The sequence below is a fragment of the Lithobates pipiens genome, unplaced genomic scaffold (assembly GCF_037356315.1).
Source record: "Lithobates pipiens isolate NorthernLeopardFrog02 unplaced genomic scaffold, aLitPip1_a1.2 Scaffold_8, whole genome shotgun sequence".
NCBI classification, from domain to species: domain Eukaryota; kingdom Metazoa; phylum Chordata; class Amphibia; order Anura; family Ranidae; genus Lithobates; species Lithobates pipiens.
In genome coordinates, this window is record NW_027507903.1 from 140,782,767 (window position 1) to 140,802,506 (window position 19,740).

The window sequence follows — 19,740 nt, forward strand, 5'->3', positions numbered from 1 at the left end:
TCAGAAATAAATTGTCTGCTTCTCAATACACCTGGAGTTTGACTGATCACAAGAGAAGAATATTCCTAACATCAGTTTTACTAACACATGTCAAAACTGCAAAACCTGTGTTCAAGCATTAAGATTTGTTTTACCTCCGCTTCATGAAGGGGTTACAATTAATGGGATGCTTCACAAGAAATCTAAGTCTGCCTGAAAATGCCAGGAAGTTCTTGCAATTTCATGCTGCCTGGGGTTGGTTGTCATTTCTTGAAAGTACACATAAGAACTTAGCAGTCACTATAGCAGTTGCTGATGAAATTCTTACGATAACGTGCATACTTTAAAATTAGCCAACTAAGCAAACAAAGGTTTCCAGTGCCAATGCTGCTAAATTAGTGAAGAAATTAAGAAGTGAAGTGCATATACTAGAACTAAAGTGTGCTATAAAAGCTTCAAGAAAGCTGCTCAATACTTGCTGAAAATTGTGCAAAGACTGAGAAAGCTTGCTATATACATTGCTCCTAGAGAAGCTAAAGCTTGCATGCACTTCCCATAATATAAATTAATCATTATTGTAGTATTTTTCTGAAAAAAAATGTCCTTAAATGGTTTTATATTGTTAACTTTTTTTTTTATGTTTGCTTTGAAAAACTGTACAGCTTTATCACGCTGCCAGCCCAAAAAATTGTGATGTCAGAAAAACCAAAACATTTCTCAGAAATACTTTTCACATGCAAGAGTTATTAACATATATACATATATTCAGCATGTATTCCGATAATGTTAACAAACAAAGGTTACTTTTTGATTATGGTTAGACAATTTTTGTCCTGCTTCATTACTAAAACTGACAACAAATTTTATGGAAAGAAGAATAATCTGTGTATAGTAATTATTGAAATGTTTATGTGTTCTGATTTACAAACTAGGAAATCTATCTTGCTATTTTTTCTGCTATGGAATTCTACATTGCAAATAAGTACCAAATCTAAAAGTTACTAATCTAGGTGCTCCTAGGTTGGCAGATTTCTCAAAAGGAATGATTGACAGAATAATGTGCACAAGGGTGGTGAAAGGCTTAAAGCGGGATTCCGCTCTTTTTTTATTTTTTTCTTACCTGTCTCACTGGTGGGCGAGTGCTACCTTCGATTGGCATCCACGTCCGGCGTTTATTTGACCCCCGGCGCGACGAATCTTTTCCTCAGGATGACTTATAAAAACCTGCTCTGGCGTTTTCCATTTTAACTGTGGGCGTCTGAAGCCCACAGGCATTTACTTCCTGGTATATGATGACGTCTGGCTCCCAGCATGCTCCGCTCCATCTTGCACATGCTCAGTGAGAGCAGTGACAAGGAAAGAAAAACTTTCATTGTCCCCCATGGATTCTTGGGAAATTTCCCAGGGACCATTGCGAGGACGATAGCCACGCCTACTCCCACGGGAGGACAACCCGGAAGTCAGCTGAAACATCAGAAATAAAAGGTAAGTAAATAATATTTTTTTTTTCAGGGTTCGTGTAAGTATGCTATCTGTTGATTTTAATAACATGAACTTTAATTTTTAGGTACCAAACCACTTTAAGAACTTCTACAGGGAAAAACTAACACTTATAATACTTGTTCATGATCAGGAGCGGCCCGTTCAGCAGGTGAACGGGGCATCGCCCCCCTGCAGGGGGGCGAACTTATAGGTTTCTATGAGTTTTTATTTTTTATTTTTTTTACCAAGCCACATGAATAGAACCTGAGGATCTAACTGGCTTGAAAAAAGTTGTGCTCGGGGCTCCCCTAACCCACCCCACTTGTGACACTAGCAAATTAATATTTGCTATTGTCTTCTGGCTTCTCTTTCCGGCCAATCAGGACAGGAGGCAGATCTGGTTGGCCGAGAGGAAAAGCCGAGAAAGCCGTGGAGGGGTGAGTGCAGGAGGACCATCACCGGGGAGGGGCTGATTGCTGGGGGACCGCCAGCACGGAGGGGCTGAGTACAGGGGGACCATCACCATGGAGGGGAGAATGCAAGGGGAGAAAAAAGTTTAGCACCAGCCTCCACTGTTCATGATCATTATCTCTTGAATGTTAACCTACATAAGTCAGAATCAGCTGCATTGCTTGTGAAAATTGGAATTTCATACTGGTGTATGATAACTGTTCTAACATAACACTTTTACTGTATATCTGATTTGAAAATGGGACACATACTTTTTTACTTTTCTACTTGTTCATCTAAAATTGGTCATGGAACTTATCTGATGTCCAAAAAGCCTCCAATGCTGCCAAGATAGGGCCACCAATGGTATCAAAAATTTCAGATAATTAAGCAATAATGCCTGTTAATGTTGGCGGTATGACATGTAATTTCTGTGAAAGAATGATTGTTTTTTAAAAATCCAATCTTCCTAATGTTAGTCTTTGAATGAAACATTATGTGTAGATTATTATTTTGTCTTATGACAGGTATAGTGTACATCATGCTTGGCAACGTGGAGCGTTCTAAGTTGGCAAAACCAACCATCAATTTTGGCATAGAATTAAAGACCATGTATATTATACCAAGAACAATAAACTATTCACACCTATACTGTAGATAGACACATTGCTTTAGTGCACAAACATGATATCAGTTGCTGCTCTTAAACACATTATTAAAAGACCCAGGGGTGGAGGTTGGGATAAAATAATTCTGCAGTGTGGCGAGGTGGATATTTAATCCTAAGGCTACATTTCCACCTGGCCTCAATGACTCTCTTAGCTTCAAGCCCTTTCTTTAGGATATTGTGATGTAAAGACTTCTATTTTGCCCATAGAGTTCAGCCTTTTATTGTTTTCCTCTTTTTTGTTTCTTTATTCCCCCATTGTATTTTCTACATATATGTTTAATTATACTAGTTTGGCCCTATACAACAAATCCCAAGGGGCTAATCATTCAAGGTAACACCGCTCCTTCCCCTCACCACTGTCAGGAATTTAAAAAAATCTGAGGAGATAAATGGCTCCATCAGTGTAAAAACCTTTTTTCTTTCTTCCAAAATAAATTTTATTGGAGAAAAATGAATCAATCACGATAACAGAATTATCATGTATACGTTCAGGAGTTACAGAATAAACGAACAATGAACAGTAGTTACTTTGGATGAGACATATATATATCTGAGATCTGGGTATAACAGATTCTCTCAGTTACTCGTTTTGAAATCCAGAGGGAGAGTGACTGTTAGGCACGGTAAAAATAACCATATCCAATTAGCCTTGGGGTTAGTATTTCTAGGTATCATTGCACCTTGTTCCATCTTGTGTTAAGGATCTTCAAGGAAGGCTATAAATGTGTGAGTAATGATGCGGATGTCTGCATGACAATTCAGTTCATAAGCATATGTGATAATGACTGGATGCCCTGCTTTGGGCAACCGAATAGTAACAGGTGAGGTTAGGTCTAAATGGATGTCAAGATATGAGGGGGTGAGGGATTAGGGTGGCAGGTTAGAGGGGGTGCGGGGGGAGGGGGGTGATGAAGGGGTGATGATGGAGAGGAAAGGTCTGAGGGATTTAGGGATTGGTGGTTGCCTCCCCGGTCTCTGCTAATTATCACTTTTGGGCGGTGGGGGTTATGGGTGTAAAACACATGTTGTTTAAGGTGATTCACAGTGAATGGTGAATAGCGACATGTGGTCTCCCATACTCGTCCCTTGAGTAGGGGTGGAAGGCCCATGCCGTCTGAGAAAGGAGGAAAAAAAAAGAATAGAAGGGGGGTGGGGGGAAAATGGAAGTGAGTGGTCACGTGGTTTACTCCTTAGGTTTTTGTTATATATGTGTATGACATGGTTATGAGTTAATTCATTAGAGCCGGATACCTGTCGGTTGTTTGGAAATGTTTCCAACAGGCCCATGTCTTAGTGAATTTGGCTGGGGAATAGCAAGCAATTTTATTGATTTGTTTGAACCATTCTGGGATGGTTGGAACGTGAGGAGAGCCCCAGTGCTTAGGAATGCATATTTTAGCTGCATTAAGTAGGGGTAAGATCAGGGTTTTACGATAGTGGTGAGCTGATATGTCAGAGAGATGAAATACTAAAATAGAAAAAACTGCGCTAAACCCAAAGAAATATATCAGAAAAAAAGCAGCACACACTTAAAGTTCAAAAATTCAAAAGCAAAAAGAAAGTGTAGAGCTAATTACTGCAAACAACATATCAAAGTACTCAACCAGTGATGATATTGTAGCGCTGGCTCCTGACGAGCATGCGCTATATGTTTTTCAAAGTTAAATCTCCTGAAACCACAGTTGGGTTTTGGGGCTAATTTGACAAAATTTATGGTTTCAGTACCAGTCTGGCTGGGTTGCACTGGGTTCTCCTTGGCTGCAGGCATCGCTGTCACCGCCAGCAAGGTTGAGAATCCAGTCTAGCTGGGTGTATTGAATGCCACGTTTCTTTTGGAACCGGCCCAGTGGAAGTGTTCTCCTGCTGTGCATTCTGGGAGGTGGTATTTAAGGTATGGACATCACGTGGTTCTGCTCTGTTTGAGAGGTTATTTTCTGTCTGTGTGGTTCTGGTCAGGGGTGCGGAACCATGCATTTCCAAGTCTCGGTGCTGGCTGGCCCGAGGCTACGCAACTGCAGGGACAGGCCTGAATGGAAATCGGAGCCTATTGATTCAGGGGTGGTCCAGTGCCATCTCATCTGGGGGAGAGGCCCAACGACTGGAGGAACCCCAAGGGAGGACTTTTCGGGAGAGGGCCATGCACAGGGCTGGCTTCTCTGAAGGAGCCGGGAGGCTCAGTTGAAGGACGCTTCATGGATCTTCACTCATACGGTATCGCCGGATCGGCTGAGAGATACTGGTACCCTGTGATAGCTCTTTAAATTTGTCTACGTCCCTCGGTTACAATCAAGTCTGTGGTAGAGACTTTTACTCAAGTATTTTACGCTCAAGTCTGTGGCAGAGACTTTCTTTGGCACCCTGCCGGCTGCTAGGCCTAGTGAGAGGAGGTCTATCCGGGGGTTGTGAAATCCAGCTGTGAAACGGTTATTCTCTGGATTTTTCTTAAAAGAGACTTTCCATGTTTTGCAGTCCAAAGTACCTGAACTTACTCCTAACCCTCTACCCTAAACTGAGAGACTCTGTTTCTGCTTTAAATAAATAACCCAAAAGAAGATTCAGTGTCAGTTTCCACATTTATTTGGGCAATCTACAAGGGGAAACCCTAGATGGAGAAGCAGTCAAGAAGGTAACAGTAAGCCTAATAATACCAGCAGCTCCTTCGGGGATCAGTGATATGATATGATATGATAAAATGGTGAAAACTGCAAAGAAAATAATAATGAAGTGTCAATGTGCTCAGACAGTGACAATGTGTAAATAGCAGCAGTATATGCAATGCTTATCCCAGATCAGAAATCAGTGTATATAAACAAATATACATGCATAAACTGTATAGGGGATAACCCACGGTGATATTAAAATAAAAAGTCCCACACAGTGAATAGTCAAATCAAATGATCTGTGATTCAAATACCCAAAGTTGTGGTGATATAACAGAAAATCCCACACAATGAATAGTCCAATCAAGAGATCAGTAACTCAATCACCAAAAATTGTAGTCAGAATTAGTCTTGAATCAATCTCGGTAGCTTCACAGGTGGAAATCAGATAGAGAGATTAAACACTCTTACCAGATAAGTTGGATACAAGTACCATACGGTATCATACAGGCTTGAAGTGCTAGAACCACTAGCACACAGGGAGGATGGAGCCAGACGATCCAGGCTACAAGGCGGCCATCATAGAGAGTATTTTTTTTTCTGAGAATTGCAAAAAAAAAAAAAATTTTTTTTTCCTAATACAGTTAAATTGAGTATTCTAGGCCTGGAAATTAAAACATATATTTATATATAAAATGAGAGCCTGGAGGATGAAATGATGTCAGGTTTTTCAAACCTATATTTTTAGTTAGGCCCCATACACACTATTAGATTTACTGCAGATATTTGTCTTCAAAATTACAAAACCATGTAGTGCAAGGGCCTGCCTGACTGCATACAAATTCAAACTCTTAAGGTTTGAACTCATATTATATGGTTTTGGTAAATCTGAAGACAAAAAACTGCAAAAAATCTAATAGTGTGTATGGGGTCTTAGAAACACACTGAGGGAATTTATCAAAGCTGGAGCAGCTGTGCATGATGACCAATTAGCTTCTATCTACAGCATGTTCAGTTAAAGGGGTTGTAAACCCTTGTGTTTTTTCACCTTAATGCATCCTCCATATATCTCCAGCATTTGTTGGGATGGGAAGAGTTGTATTTGTTTAAGATTGCTGGGGTTCTGTACCAGTGAGTTAGGGTCTTGTAATTGTTTTCCTGAGTGGAAACATTTAGGGATCCCTTATGGGCGATTGTGAATATATGTCCCCCTTGGTTTTCTGTTAATTCTAATTGTATTTATATTTTTGTCCCCATAAAAATCATGTAGATATTCTTTTGTAAGATAGGAAGAAAGATGGGGGAAGTTTATGGGGATATTTTGTAGAATGTATAAAATACGAGGCAGGATGTTAATTTTAAGAATCGCAGCGAGGCCGAACCAAGACAATTGTGGTTTATTCCATCTTCTAAGATCGTCAGATATAGTTTTGAGAATGGGCAGGTAGTTCTTGGCGTAGAGATCTGAGAGGTTTTGTCAGAAACCATGAACCAGACCGAGACAGAAGTACAATTAAATCCCACTTATTTATTAATAAAAAATTTAAATAGAGTAAGTGTAGTTAAAAAAGCATAGCCAGAGTCCAATAACCAGATCGAGTAGTCAGCCAGTCCAGAGTTCAATAACCAGAACAGGTAATCAGCCAGGCCAGAAGTCAGGGATCCAAGTGGAGCAAAAGCAAGCAGGATAAGGAGCCAGAAGGGATGTCAGCAAGCCAGTCTTTAAACAGAACCGCAGGAGATGGTTTCTTGTGATGTGACCAAGGCGAAGGCAGAGATGAAGTGAGCTGGACAGCTTTAAGTAGGCAGGTCAGACGAGTAGGATCAGGAACAGCTGGGTAACTGTGGAGAGAGATGAGAGCTGGCAATTAGCCGACAGCTGAGCAACCAGCCCAGAGAAGGAAGGGCTAAGCCAGCCCTGACAGGTTTGCTGTTAAGTTAATCCCTAAGTATTTGATCATATCATGTCGCCATTGGAAGGGGAAGTTGTTTTCACAATGTGTAACTGTTTCTTGTGGGATGGTGATATTAAGGGCATGGGATTTGGAAAAGTTGATTTTGAAATTGGAAAGGTGTTGGAAGAGTTTGAAGTCTTTTAGTAAGTTTGGGATTGAGATATGGGAGAGCAGAATATCATCAGCAAAAGCGGCTAGCTTTTAGGTGTGATTCGCTATGGGCATTCCTTTAATATTCTCTTTATTTCTAAGGCAGTTCAGGAGAGGTTTTAGGGTTAGGACGAAAAGAATAGGGGAGAGTGGACATCCTTGTCTAGTTCCATTGTTTATGGAGAAGGCATCTGACAGATGGCCATTAATCCGGACCCTAGCAGTTGGTGTTGTATATAGGGACATTACTGAGTTGAACATTCGATCCTAAGTGTTTCAATACTGCTCCCATGTAGTCCCAGGCCAATCTGTCAAACGCCTTGTCCGTGTCCAACAATAAAAATAACCCTTTATGTTTGTTGGTGGTCATCCAATGATGCAGATTTATGGCCTTAATTGTGTTATCTCTTGCCTCCCTCCCTAGAACAAAGCCTACGTGGTATTTTTTTATCAGAGATAGCAGGAAAGGAAGCAAGCTATTGGCAAGAATTTTGGCAAAAAGCTTTATGCCCACGTTCAGTAGGGAAATCGGCCTATAATTAGCAACTAGTGTTGTGTCTTTTCCTTCTTTTTGTATGACTGTAATGTGTGCCTCGACAAGTCTGTGGAAGGGGAGTGTAGAGGACGAGAGAGAGTTAAAGGCCTTGAGGAAGGGGTTAGTAAGTACTTCTGTAAAGGTTTTGAAATAGGTGGCTGTGAACCCATCTGGGCCAGGACTCTTTCCTGATTTTAGCTGTTTGATTGCAGTTTTTAGTTCGTCCTCTGAAATGGGATTTTCTAATTGGCGGGCATCTTCTTTGTCAATGGGTTTCGGGCAATGATATTTAAAAAAAATTCTTAATAGGGTGCGTCAATTGTTATTCGCTGTGGGATCAACTGATTGCATATTGAGATTGTAGAGATTGGAGTAATATTCCTTAAACTGGGAAGATATATCTGGGGCTGTGACTTTCGGCCTGCCATGGGAGTCATTGATAGTATGAATATTGGTCGGGGCTTTGTTTTTTTGAATGACTCTGGCTACGTATTTTCCACTTTTGTTTCCAAATTCATAAAATAAGTTATGTTGAAAAATAAATTTACGCTTTGTTTTGTGAGATAATTCTGTCAGGAGAAGTTCCTGGGTTTGTGTAAGATCAAGGTATGTCTGCTGGGCTTGGGTCTGTTTGTGAGCTAACTCTAAAGTTTTAATTTTTTGGATCAGATTTGTAATTGTGGCTTGATGGGCCTTCTTTCGAGCAGTTTTTTTTGTGGGCCTCCCATTGTGTTAGCGGGGCAGTTTCTCAGTTATCGTTCTCTAGGAAGAAGTCGTGTATGGCTTGTCTAACGGCTATTATATCCTCTTCTTTGGTCAGTAGGGCAGAGTCTAGGTGCCAGGTCTTCAAACAGGAATTTTGGTCTGGGACATTTTTAGAAATCAGAATTGAAACTCTTTTACTTTTAGTTTTTGCATGTGAGTTGGTAGAGTGATAGGAGGTTGGAAACAAGTGGTTTGTGAGTTTAGGAATCTTGTCTGTACGAAAAAGCGATTCTTATAGGAAGACGATGTTGGCTTTTAGTTTATGCATCTGGGAGAGGACTTGGCTAAGTTTCTCTGGAATATTGAGCCCTTTTGCATTCAGAGATACTATTTTCAGTGTGGTATGTTCAGTGAGAGGTCTTGTACGCGACGTGTTGTGCGCGTGGTGAGGCTTTTAGTAAGTAAGAAAGTTAGGAGTTATCTCACTCAGGTGTGGTTAAGATTTTGACACTATATAGAAAGACAATGGTTCAACAGAGGAGCAGCTCGGTTGCAGAGTGGTAGGAGATTACAGGATAAAGTAGGGTATGAGGATATCTATGGGCTAAGGTATATCAGGTTGGTTTAAAGCGGGATATCCTCAGCATTTTGCAGGTGGATATCGGTCAGTTTAATTTAAAGTGGGTTTAGTTCCATTATTAAGCTAGAAGAATACCATTGTTATGTCAAGTGAATATTTAACAATCATTATATCTACTTTGCTGTAGTATCAGATCCTGTCTAGAATAGATCTCTTGCATGTGTTGCCGAATCCTCCTTTTATCTGTGGATATGTTCCTGAGAGTTGGTTGTAGGAATAGACCGGTCACACTTACCTGGCCAGTTGATTGCCAAGGAGGCAATTAGGTGGGATATGTAATACAGGTGAGGTGTAGAGGTAGACAATAGAGACAGTATTTAAACAAGATACATTTTCCAGTTGTTAATTAAATGTGACAAAGTAGGGAGATGTGTCATTCTCCGACAAAGAACAATAACAATCTTAAACATAGGAAGGTAACAGAAAACAAGTATCTACAACTAGTATGTCATTAAACTTCTTTTCATGGATCCTCGCTTCGCTATAAATTTTATCTCAGCTGGAGACCTTGGATCACTTTTGCAAGTCTCCAAGTTTAGGTGAAGGGTGAGTTCATACGGAGAGTATGGCTGTTGGGGCATTGAGTATTCAGGGGATAGCCAACTTCGACCAAGTTAATGGCTGTATTGATTACTAGACGCATTTTTAGCTTTTTATTTATTTTTAGTAAGGGAGTGTGGGGAATAGGTGTTATCAGAGGTGTCTTCTTATTAAAAGAGGAGAGTTGTTTAGGCATATATAATAAGGGAAGGAGTATCGATGGAAATTAGTCTATTAGCACGTATGAAATCGTCCCTCTAGTTAAGAGTTTAAGTATACATTGTAGGCACAGGGAATTCTTTTTTATTCCCCTGGGGTATTCCCTTTATGGAATCTATTGTCAGGAATAAGCTGCGATCACTGAGAAGACTGGAAAGGAGGTCGGTGAGGGGGAGGAAAGTTATTGAGATGTGGGAGGGGATGGCGAGGGGAGATCCTGCTTGTAAAATTATTTAGTAGTCTTAGAAATTGTTCATCACACAGCAGGTGTATTCATACTTGCGTGAGAGGATCAAGTTGGGAGTATGTATTCTGTGATGCATAGGTTATCATTCGTTGCTTCCAGTGGGAATATTCAGCATCTCGCTGGGTTCCTGTTTCTTAAGCAGGTGTTTTATGCTGCCGAGAAGGAAAGTTTTGTCTCCGGCTGAGGGCTAATAATGGGATAGAATATAGTTGTAAGGAGGTACTATTTTTGTGAAGAATTTTATGGATCATAAAACTTTTACTGACATTTACCAAGATTCTTTAATAGCAAAAGTATCTTATTTTGTTATTCATCCTTTATATAACCTGGGTAATCTCTCATAGGGAATATACATTTTGCATATATGCATACTGTAATGGTGTACCTGTGTTTTAAAAAAGTTTTTAAAGATGAAATGTGGACATTTAAACATTTCACGCTCTGTATGTGGTGTCACCCTGCTTTCCCATTTTTCTTCGATGTTGCTAGGTTGCTCATTGGTGTGGCTCTTTGGCAAGCCAACATCCATGCCTTGTTGTTTGGTCAGAACTGAAATTCACAGTTTACATAATACTATTATTATTTGAATTTATAAAACAAAACATATTAATGTTTTATGTTACATCTAAACATTTCAATGTGTAAATGCAACTGTGTTAATCTGTCTTTGGTTCCAGGGCAAACATCCCTCAGTAGAGTCAGGATCTTGACACCAATGATTCCTTTAGTTATCTGTAAGCCCTTGTACACACGATCGGACATTCCGATGGAAAATGTCCGATCGGACTGCGTTGTCGGATAATCCGACCATGTGTGGGCTCCATTGAACTGTTTCCATCTGAATATCCGACTGACAACGTTTTAGAGCTGGGCTATAAAATTTTCCGACAACATGATCCTGAGAATTCCGATCGGACAAAGTGCCACGCATGCTCAGATCAAATTCCTAGACCACGCTATTGGCTACTAGCCTGAACGTAGTCCCGCAGTAACTAAATTACGTCATCACGTTCCGAACGATCGGATTTTCCGACAACTTTGTCCGACCGTGTGTATGCAACACCAGTTTTGGACAAAATCCGATGGATTTTGTTGTCAGAATGTCCGACCGTGTGTACAAGGGCTTAGGGTTACATTCTTCCCACTGACCGCCAATGTAAACAGCATTCATTCCACTGACCACCCATGTACAAGACATCCTACCTCTGACTGAACAAAGAGTCAAGGTGGCACATCTCTTACTGATCATAGTGTAAGGGTGCCATCTGCTTCTGACTGCCAATATAGTAGGGCACATTTCTCACTGACCAGCAATACAAGACCTTTTATTGTCCATCAATGTAAGGAGGTGTTCCTTCACTGACACCGATACAAGATCGTCTGTCTGTGCTACTTTTCTGGAAGGCATTATCATATTTAATTTTTTAATTATTTCTGAAAATTGTATCATATAGAGCAGAGGGATGTTAAAAATAATCCACTTTGGGTGTCTTATTGTCTAGGTATTCCACATTCTTTATTCTTTTTTACAATTATTATGATTATTTGTATAATATCTACAACCTACTGAGCTTGTTATTGTACCATGGGTTGGAGGTATACATTTTAGCATAGGTTCTATGAGACTTGAACCTTAATTTAATGGTTCCTTTGGAGTAAAATAGTTGATAAAGGCTGGTTTAGGAACTATGCTTGGCAAAAAGTCCAATGCATTGATCCTTCTTGTGAACAGTTCCCCTCATCTGTGAAAAAACGGGTAAGCTATTGTGTAAAAAAGGACAGATCTCAACAACACTAAAGGCCTATTTACACCTATGTGTTTAAATGCATGAATGAATGTGAATGACTAACCTTTGCTTTAGATTCTGCAATTCCCCTTCATGCAATGTGTTGATGTGCATCAATTTTTGTTGTGCCATAGTTCACATCTGTACTAGATGTTGATGTGCATTGGTGTTTTTTATGTACTAACACACATTTTAGGGCATATTGAAATATAACTAAAAGCAAAACTTTGTTTCGGATAGAGTGAAGAGGGTCAAAGTTTAAGAAAATTCTAAATTTTAAATTGTCACCGGAACAGGAATTAGACAGGAATTTTTCCAATTGGGACATTAGTTTTGGTGACCCTGGTGACCATAAAGAAATTTATCTAACTTTGCACAAATTTCCTCTCACCTCCTGTTGTGGCTATAGGATGGGATGTGAAGGAAAATCTCCCCAATGGGACACAGAAGTGATAGGGGTTATAAACCTCCCCTGCTCTATCCAAAATGAAAAAAAGAGTATTGGCTTTAGTTCTACTTTAGTGACAATGGCAGTGCAAATTGCATGAATTGTTAATAAAAAACACTTTAAAACTGTGGAAAATGTGCATGGATCAATGGATGTTTCTGAAAGTCCCATCCCATGTGAATGTCACATGTTTGCTTATTCAAATCCATTTAAGCCATCCATACATGAATCAAAATACGACTTGTGTACAACCAACCTGTCGGGATTTTCCAGAATGATCAGTGCTGCCGGCTATAGCCAGCAACACTTACCGTTGTATTCTGACAGTGGGGAAGGCTCCCCACTGTGAGAATACCAGCAAAGCTGTTTGGGGTCATTGTCCTGCTGCAGAATACATTTGGGACTAATCACAAGCCTACCTGATGGTATGTCATGATGGATGAGTATCGGTCAGTATTTCTCAGCATTGAGGACACCATTGATCTTGACCAAATCCCCAACTTCATTTGCAAAAATGCAGCTCCAACTTGCAAGGAACTTCCACCATGTTTCACTGTTGCCTGTGTTTTTTCACATATGGTGACCCATCACATTTGGCTACCCGCTAGAGTGAGCATGTGCAATGTTGGATTTCCTGACCTGTCAGAATGTGTAACAGAGGTGACGTTCCGTCGTCGCCACCATCTTGCTATACCTTGCACTTCTCTACAGTAAGCATACACTGAGAAGGGGAAAGCAGACATCTTGTTACACCCACCAGAGTTGTGCATTTTATACTTATTTTTAACAGTAAACTGAGTTTCTATAGTGAAATACAGTACTTAGAACTCTGACTGGTTAAATGTTGAATTTGAAAAGCAGCGGCAAGCCTGCTCACCTCACAGGTTTGCTGATCTGACAGAAGTTTGCTGCTTTTAAAATTCAACATCTAACCAGTCAGACAGAGTTCTAAGTACTGTATTTCACTATATAAACACACTTTACTGTTAAAAATACGTGTAAAATGGAAAACTCCAGTGGGTGTAACAAAATGTCTGCTTTCCCCCTTCTCACTGTATCCTTACTGTAGAGCAGTGCGGGTGTAGCAACATGGAAGCAACTAAAGGTCACTTCAGTTACACATTCTGACGGGTCGCTTAATCAGATAAATCATATGGGCAAGTTACGCATGCACAGTGCAAAATTTCTCAGCGGAACGTAACTTCCATAGCCAAATGCGATGGGTCGCTGAATGTGACGAAACACCTGCAGACACTCTTTATTGTACCGTTCTCCAGCCCCTTGATGAGCAAACTGACAGTAGATGGGTATACCTTGGTCCCACTAGTTTTCACCAGTTCTGTGCTGATGGCACTGCTAGACATCTTCTGATGCCGAAGGGAAGTAAGCATGATCTGTCTATCATCTGCTGCATTACGTTTCCCTTGTGAAGGTCCTTAAGGTTGCCCTTTTTTTTTTTGCTTCTTCAAAAGGGCTTGAACAGCACATCTTGAAACCCCGGTCTGCTTTGAAATCTTTGGGAGAGACCTTGCTGATACAGTAGAACTGCCTTGTGTGCTCAGTCTTGCCATGGGGTATGACCTGTGACATGAAACTGTATTCCCCAACCTCAGCTTAGTAGGAGTCTTTGGCTGTTCCTCACTCAATTTGAATGATTGATGATCATTAGCTCCTTCTTCGTATAATTGGTTAGTTGTACACCGGACTCTAATCCCACAAAATCCCTGATTTTGTACAAGTGTACAAAGTGTGCAATTGTAAGAATTTATGCTGGTTTGAAGCCAAGGTCATACCATATATGGATTTGTTTTAGATTTTTCTTCTGGTCACACACTTTACATTTTGTAAAGTGATAAAAATAAACAATTAAAATATATATTTTTGAAAGCATTCTTACTTTACAGCATTTATTCACATCTGTCTTTTGCACATACTCTCAGTATGAACTTCCCATGTTTGTGACACATTTACTTTGTGTGTACAAAGTATTTAAAAAGAGGAGGATAAAATTATACATATAAAGTTCAGACCCCACGTTTTGTTTTGTTTTTTCATTTCAGTACTTCAATAAGTATGCCTTGTTTTTTTTTTTTTTTTTTTATATATTTGTGTTACAAGCTAAATCACACTTAGTGAACCCTGTGACGTTATTAAGGGAAAGGTTAAAAGAGACAGCTCTCTTTACAACGTCGACATTCTATTTCGGTGCTGTTACATTAGTCATATGCTGTCATTCACTTATCTCTCAAATGACATACACTGTGATTCCAGTAGCTGGACATTTTCTGTTTGAAGAATAATGCTACTAATGGATACAAATGAATTACGAGAAATCACAAGTGTATTATCTGACTCAGAGTGTTAAGCAGTTTTCATCAGCCACAGATCATATTGGTATTTGTTAAAATGATCATGGTGTTAATTCATTTTAACTGCAATTGTCAGTGAAATTTAAAATTATTGTTTTGCTACTCATTTCCAAAATCACAAGCATAATTAAAACTAGATGTTTAATTCTAAACTGAACAAATGTAAAAGATTTGTGTCCCTGTTATGACTCATTTTAACATCATCGGCATCTTAGTCATAACATAAGTGGTATCTAAAGGATCACAGCCAAAGTATTTTTCCACTTCACATGTAAAACCCTTTTAGTGACCTTCCATTCTGTGTGTCTTGTATGTTACTGACTTCTTTTTAATTTTGAAATAAAAGCACAGTCAAGCACTTGTAACCTCACTCTCCCGCCAATGTGTTGTCTCCCTCACTCGGTAAGTTATTGCATTTTTTGTTCTTTTTTGCCAGGAGCTGGGCTATTATTGTAGTGATTTACAGTGAATGTACAAAGCCTTGAATTTTTTAAGGCCCTTTCAATGTATAAAACATTGAATCTTGTAAATCATTAGCTTTTGTCCCAGAGAGAAATCCCATAGAGAAATTACAAGCATTAAGTTGCTTTTATAGGTTTTGCTGCTCTTAAAGGACAAGATGAAGTAAAGTCGGATTTTTTTTTCAGTTTTGCGCTTTTGTTTTAGTGTGATATGTGTAAATATATGTAGAAGGTGTAATGAACAAAGCAAACAAAAAACAGAAATATATTAGTTAATAAAAAGAAAAAAAATCACCAGGAAAATTATAATTGAATGGAGAAGGAGAATCAGGTGTTAGGGCTGACTAGAGTAAACTAAGGGGTTAATGAGCGGTTAAACAGAGGACCATTTAATTAAAAAAAAATATATTATTTTTTTTACTTGTCAGGTTACTTTAACTGACTTCATCTGCAGATTGAAGTTCATCCCTTTGATCTGTAGATGAATAAACAGAAATGTACAAAACAGTGTTTCATTGTAGCTTTCTGTATTCGTGGGTGAACAATGTTAACTGCCTTTTTTTTTTTTTTTAACAGCTCCTACTGCCGACCTCTCTGTGTACTCATCAATGTAGCTATGATTAATCAGAGCTGAATCGCTGTGTACTGGGACAAGGGGGATCCCGGCAGCCGGGCAGAAGGACTGGATGTACTAGATACTCCCTGTGTACACTGTTGACCTTTTTTGGGTGTGTCTAGTATGCCCACAGACTGAACAATCACCAATCATCAATCACCAGTGCTGACATGAGAGGAGGTAAAGTAAATCACATGCGCCTTCATACCCTGAAATAAAGTATTTTCTTCCCCAAGGGCTAATGAAGTGACAGGGGAGTGGAGGAAAGTTGAATGTACTGTGAAGGGGGCAATAAAACAAATTCATTGGCAAAGTAAAGGTTTGCTTTAAGGGACAACTGTACCTTTGGTACCGTTTTCCTTTTAAAGAAGAACTCCATCTTTTCCTCCCAAAACAGATGCATTGTGCATGTATACATGTGTGTAACTTACTTCCTTTAGCAGTATACATTGGATTCCTGTGTCTGTGGTGTCACTCCTTCTGCCTGAATTACAAAGTTCTCTGGCTTCCTGTTTCCTACATATCCCATGATCCTTTGAACCTCTGTAGCTTCAGGGTGGGCTATGGGAGTCACTTGTACCAGTTCTGGGAGTGGGTCCTAGGGTTACTGTGGGTGTCTCTGGGACTTCATGTGGGTAGTGAAAGGTGCAAATATGTCATACCTCCTCCTGTGTCATTCTTGTCTTACAGCAAAGAATAATGGTTTACTGCAAAAGGGCTATTAGAGGTGATTATGAAGGTGTTTCCTTCATATGCAAATTAATCACTTCACAGAAAGCAGGGCTCTGCGAGGGCAGGATATTTAACTGGGCAGGATTGAATTCTAATTATGATACATTCAATCCTGCCCAGCAGCAGCACAGCTAGCTTTTAGAACAAGCTTTGTATGAATGGTGTTTTCTTCTTGAATAATGCTGTGATGTGAAAGGCAGGACTCTTCCTGTAGCTGTTACTGGGTGGGATTGAATGTTAATTAGGATTTATTTAATCCCACCCACCATCAGAGCTGTGAAGGGAGTTACATCAAGTGCAGAGTCTGAAATACTATGAAGTACTACAAAGGGGGGGTGTTATAGATGCTAGCGCCTGCAGGAAGGGCCTGTAAAAGGGACAGAGTCTATCAGCAGGATATACAGAGTGTCACATGACAAAAACCAACAACTAAACCCAGAATATCAGGGGATCTGAAGACAACAGAGCAACATTGTACAAAGGTATAATTGATGCTGGGACTGATCATTCTATTCAGTTCTAGTAAAAAGAAAGTTGGAATTCAGCTTTACAGCTGAGGTTTAGGTATGATGTTTGTTGGACCAATGTAAGTATTGTGACAGTACTAGGCCCTGCCACTGCATGAGTATAAGAAAAAGCTCTTTGAGCAGAGAAGACTGGGGTTTTCTCTGGGTTTCGTATTTCTGGATCAGGATCCAAAGTCTCCAAAGAGTCTTGTGTGGGATGAAGCCTTCAATCCTGTGTTGGAGACCGGTAGTTTGTCTGAGTGTGCAGGTGTGTGTATTGGTTATTAGCAAGGACCTGCCCATAATGCAGGGCTCCCATCAGGAGACAGGTGTGTGCACCACCCAGGAGACAAACTTACTCCCATTAGGAAAGGTGCTCTACTCAGGGGACAGCACTCTATATTGAAGGAGAGATTCCATGTGCATTGGGCTAAAAGTCGGGACAGCTTTCCGGTCTGGAGGAATGAGAGAGCTGAGGCAACTAGATGTGTCCGAGTGACTGGGGGAATTTAAGTCTGGGGGAAGTGAGAGAGCCGGGGTACCTGAAGATCCCCTATTGACAGGACAGGGAGTAGGCCTGTGTAGCCAAATGCTGTAAAAGGGTGAGTGATCTAGGAGAGCCAAGAGTGTCAGGAGAGCTGGGTCAAAAGGATCTTCAAAAAAAAAAATTCAGGTGGCTTGGCATTTTTCTGTTAATTGTTTTGCTGTCCCCTTCCTATGGTGGCATGCTGAGAAGAGGAAGAGGCAGGAGCGCTTGCACGGGACGCCAGAAGGGGAAGATCGGAGCCGCTAAGTGCAATTGTATTGCACAGAGCTGGTAAGCAAAACATGTTTGTTATTTATAAAATATACTGTATATATACTCCACAGTTACTCTAAGCTTGTTTAAGAAAAGAGGGACAACAACTCCTAAAACCACAGTTTAGACTGGCATGACTCACTGAAAATGCTCACCACCACTCAAATAAGCACACCCAAATATCACAGTATGCCTTTCTCATACCTTACCAACTCCTGTGGAAGCTGCAAATCACTGTAGTAGATTTGTAAAACGAAGTAAAAGACTAATATACAGGTCAGCGTTGGTATCAAGTGGAAAGAATGCCTGGTCCTTATTGTCTAGTATGATAAGTTTACTGCTCGGCCCACGCACCATGTAAAAATAATGATGTTCTTTTCTTGACAGTCCAGAAGTTGTATTTTGCTTAGTGTAGTGGGAGAATTATACTTTAGTGGTAATTAATCCTAGGCTAACATGCAAGCAGATATAATACTGGTGTCAACAAGGATGCAAAAGAACCATAAGGCCGCGTACACACGCGGGGACTGTTCGCCCAACTTTGTTCGTCAAACAGTTTGAGCGGACAGTCCGCTCAAAATTAGCATGGACGGACTTGGCCACACACGACGAACGAACAGTCCGCTGAAACTTGCGCGATGACGTGAACGGCGCGTACGACGGGACTAGAAATACGACGTCCTATACACTGCAATGCAACCTTCGCCGTGTAAATCCTTTCTGAGCATGCGCGGAACTTAGTTTGACGAACAAGCCTACACACGGGCGGACTGCCCGCTCAAACCAAGTTTCAGCGGACAGTTTTACGGAATTTCCGAAAAACTTTGTTCGTCAGACTGTCCACTGAAACTGTCCGCTGAAGCCCACACACGAGCGGACTGTCCGCCGAAACACTGTTCAGCGGACAAAGTTGGGCGAACAGTCCCCGCGTGTGTACGCGGCCTAAGAGAAGCTTACACTGCTTGACGATTCTGTGTCTGCTGTTCTACCATGGCACAAACAAAATGTAAATATTTCCTTGGAAACATAATGGATATTAAAGACTCTCTAAACTTGGAATAAGGCCGGAGGTAAATAATATTTATAGTGCATATTATTTCCCTGGACTGCGTTACTATTCTTAATTTATCAGAATGCTAGAGCCAAGTTACTAGACAGGATAAAGTAAATTTTTATTCTGAAATGTAACAGCCAAACTACAAACACTTTTCTCACCTTCTTACATGCACACTATCTAAATATATTATCAATAAGACATTCCAAATCTGTGTCCAAGTTATTATAAACTAAATGTTCAGATAATCACAAATGTCTCTTCAAACATTACTTCAATGTGCAATAAGGAAACAGCTGAAATGGCCTCCTACAGTAACACTCCACACCACAGGAAGCCCCTCTTAGGGAACAAACTAGTCTAAAGGCTTGTTCACACTTGACAAAATGTCTAATGCTTAACAAATGCTCCTATAGCATTAGTATGGGTATTAGACTCGCGTTAATGAGCTTTGATATGGGCATTAGAATGGCATTATACAAGCGTTAATGATGGATTAAAAATGCTCCTCAAACGCCCCATGGGCAGTCTTGAAGCGCTTGATGAGTGTTACCGCTTCACAAATGCATATTCCTTTACAGGAAATAAACAAATCTTAACGCCCCACAAATGCACGGCTACTGCCTGCCAGAGTGTTTGCAAAGCATTATCATAAACTTGAATGGGAGGCTTTGAAAGGCTTCAAATACCTCCTGACTCAACATGAGACTTCAATTTTGAAGTGACACGATGCTAACACTTCAATGTGTGCTGTCTATTGTATAATTTGCATAGGCTTTTGAGGGGTGTTAATACC